The 3,758-nt window shown below is 38.7% G+C and overlaps 1 protein-coding gene across 2 annotated transcripts in view; it reads left to right on the top strand.

Moving 5' to 3' along the window:
- The first annotated feature begins 2,498 nt into the window (after window positions 1-2,498).
- Window positions 2,499-3,758, top strand: part of cdh6 (cadherin 6) — a 32,263-nt gene continuing 31,003 nt past the window's right edge. Inside the window, exon 1 of one of the 2 annotated variants that reach the window (XM_047806618.1) lies at window positions 2,499-2,649. The gene's annotated coding sequence lies outside the window, so the exon portion shown is untranslated. Of the gene's footprint in view, window positions 2,650-3,507; window positions 3,602-3,758 lie in introns of those variants that run through there. The other variant, XM_047806619.1, reaches the window with a different exon arrangement.

The raw sequence follows: 3,758 nt of genomic DNA on the forward strand, positions 1-3,758 counted from the left end.
GAAAAATTGGCATAAAATGATCGTTATTAACTATATAAGAAGTGTATAGAAATTTGATGCAATGCTAAAGAAGTAAACATCAAACTTCAAGGTGTTTCGGCTGACCGAGTTCATTTGGGAGAGGTAGAAGATTTTTCACCCTAAAATTCTTTAGTTTTTTTTTTAGCTATCAGTCCACTTTTGCTCTGAGTTTCGTCATTACTATGGCTCTCACAGTTATCATCCAGCACATGAAATGTTTATTATGAAGTTCAAAAAGAAATCAGTAGAGGCAGAAGAAGGACTTGGGTATAATTCAGGACAGTATAGAAACTTTATGTCCTAAAGTAATGCGGTGCATATCCTTCACTGTTTCTCTTTCACAAAGCTATACAGTGAATCCTAATGAATCGTAGCGCAGACTCAAAAACTAGACTTTTAACATATGGACTGTCTGAGACTCTCGGCCGACCCTCTCCTTCCTTCTGACGGAGCGTGTTGATGCGCAGGTGTGCTGTTAACCCACTGTGCCCTGTCCTTCCGTCTGATTGTTACAAACACCTTTATAAACGTCCCCGACATTCTGCATGCAGACTGAGGAGACAGAGTAGACGTCGGCCGTGGATCGAGCTCATGAGCATGTCTTCTGGGTCGGTGCATGAATTTTGCAGCCTGTGACTTTACCTCTGTTCACTCCCAGTTGCTCTGCAGCATGCAGCAAAGGCTTAGGAATATACAGTAGATTGAATATTTCATCATGTTCTCCTTGCACTATAGACTTGACCAGTGAACTATGAATTTTATTATTTTTTTCACAGGAAAACTAGAAAGGACCGTTAAATAAATATTACTGGGTCTGCATTTTAGGTACAGTCTTTATAATCAAACACAAGGCATGCAAAAAGGTTGATCAAATCTGTGCTGCGGAATCAAATGAGGCCATTGTTTATTATTTACCTTCTGCATCATTTGGAACATCTTGTCTATTTCCTAAAACCTATTTCATGCTGGTTCAAATAGACACTTTGGTCCAGCGATCTCCTCTCAGGAAACATTCAAGGCCTTGACCCATTACCCCAACATGGTTTTGCGGACTTTGGCGATTTATGTCGACCCACTGAATCACAAGGGCGCAACTTTTTGCAACTACCAAATGATCTGAGATTCTTCTCTCTTTTATAGAAAATAACTTACTGTGAAACATTGCTGTACATTTTGTCAGTGTTTTATTTGATAGCTAAAACATCTACACAAAAAAATAGGATATAATAACTGTAGTGTCTGTACATACATTGTTGTGCTTATAAAAAACTCCCATAAACTACCACAATTCCCATGATCTGTGGTCATTTAGTACAATTTTCACCAAAGATGACTGACAACACATTTCTGTCACTCAGATGGAGAAAAGCAAATGAAACATGATAACAGAATAAAATACTTATTACCTGAAACTCATATCTCAAGTTTACCAAACTGAGAATTTTTTATTTTTTTGTGGAATCACATTTTTGTCAGATATGTTTCAGTGTTTCAGGAATCTTGACTCTTTAAGAATTCTTCGGTCATGAATTGAGCCGGTCATTATTGGTGGCTTGATTTAGTGCCATTGTGACCAACAACCCAGCTGACCTCTGTGACCAAAATCTCACATTTCGCTGCACATTGTAAACCGATTTTATGTCATAAAATTTAAATCACATATCCTAAAAGAATTCTTGGGTCAAACCATGATTTATGAAGATAATGGTTAGGGTTGGAAAGGTTGGCTCTCGTGCCATTTGCTAAGGCTGTTCTTATATTTTCATTTGTGTAGAAATTAGACTACATCTTAAACATACCTAATCTCTGGTTCTAAACATACTAAACATACCCAATCTCAGGTTCTAAACATACTAAACATACCCAATCTCAGGTTCTAAACATATACTAAACATACCCAATTTCAGGTTCTAAACATACTAAACATACCCAATCTCAGGTTCTAAACATACCCAATCTCAGGTTCTAAACATACCCAATCTCAGGTTCTAAACATACTAAACATGCCCAATCTCAGGTTCTATACATACTAACATACCCAATCTCAGGTTCTAAACATACCCAATCTCAGGTTCTAAACATACAAACATACCCAAGTCTCAGGTTCTAAACATATTAAACATACCCAATCTCAGGTTCTAAACATACTAAACATACCCGTCTCAGATTCTAAACATACCCAATCTCAGGTTCTAATCAGGTTTGTTATGTTTGCTCTCTTGCCCTGAGTCGCCACATTAGACACTGAGCCAACTATTACATTTTTTTTTCACTTGAAAGTCCCCTTGGACAGTCCCCTGGCCATAACTGAAATTAAACGGGTGAAAGCTCGCAATAAAATCATTTATCAGGCTCGGTTTAAAGATTTACTTTCGAAACTACTTTCCCAGTGCTCCATGGCGCCTCAGTAATGGAGACGCGGGACGCGGGTGACCAGCCAGCCAATCAGCAGCCGAGCTCGTTTTTTTTTTTTTCCCCTGACTCCGCCTACTTCTCCTCAGAGCGAGCGAGCCGCGGATGAGGCGCACGAGCGGCCACTCGCGCGACACTTTTCTCTCGCCCAGTCACCGGATTCACACACAGCCGAGTAACGGTAACGGACTCCGGGCTCCTGTGGACCGCTAGACGGTGAGTCCTGTCATTTTCTATTCACTTTTCCATCTCTGACATTTCTCTACTTTATCACTGAGGCCAAATAAAAGAGTTAGATTTAAAAAAAAAAAAAAGAAAAAAAAAACAGCTTAATAAAAGATCTGTTTTGGTGATGGAGATTCGTGCGCGCGGACGCGCGTGTGTGTGTGTGTTTGTGTGTGCGCGCGCTCGCTCGCTCGCTCGTGCGAAATGTTCAGTGGTTCAGGTGACATTTCTGTGTGGAATTTAAAGCCATAATCATTATTTTTGCGACCTAAAATAAAGTGTACGTTTAAGTTTATACGCGTTAATAACACCGTAAGTGTTCATTCAATCATGTCAGAGTGTTACTTCAGGGCTGTAAGCGTTCATAACGCCTTAATAAATGCTTATAATCAGTTAATTAATGACTTTACCCTAACCCTATTGAATTAACACTTACAATCCTTGTACTAGCTCCTAGTCTTTAATTCACTCACACAGGGTTAAAAGCAGTGATTTAATGAACACTTTTTTCCTTACAGAGTTCAAATTTACCTCACGGAATTAAAGCCTTTAGATTAAAAACATCCCTAACAGTGCAGAATTAACACTGTTCACATAGTGTTCATACAGGGTTAATGAACGCTGATCATATAGAAATAGATCACCGTTTTAATGCTCCATTTTTTTAATTCAGCACTTTAGTGTTAATGATGCTTTATATATTCACTTTTATCACATCAAAAGTGTTAATTCAGTACTGTGAGGGCATGACAACGGTGTACGGAATATATCATTGACATCATTACTCAGAATGTTCCAGAACAGTACAACATCTTTTTATAGTGAGAACAGAATGAGTTAAATGAACCCTTTCGTGTCTGACTGAACACTTTGCCGTCTCGTGTTAGCAGCCGGTCCTGTATTCACTCACATGGGGTAATTAACCAACAAACACTTATTCAAAGTGAGTGTTTATTAACAGTTTCTAGTGTTAAGAATGGATGTTTAGTGAGTTTAGAATTAACACCTATGTTAATAGAATTCACCTATACAGGCTTAAACCAGAATCAGAATCAGGTTTATTGGCCAAGTGTGTTTACACACACAAGGAATTTGGTTCC

Source organism: Tachysurus fulvidraco, chromosome 22 (genome assembly GCF_022655615.1).
Source record: "Tachysurus fulvidraco isolate hzauxx_2018 chromosome 22, HZAU_PFXX_2.0, whole genome shotgun sequence".
Lineage (NCBI taxonomy): Eukaryota > Metazoa > Chordata > Actinopteri > Siluriformes > Bagridae > Tachysurus > Tachysurus fulvidraco.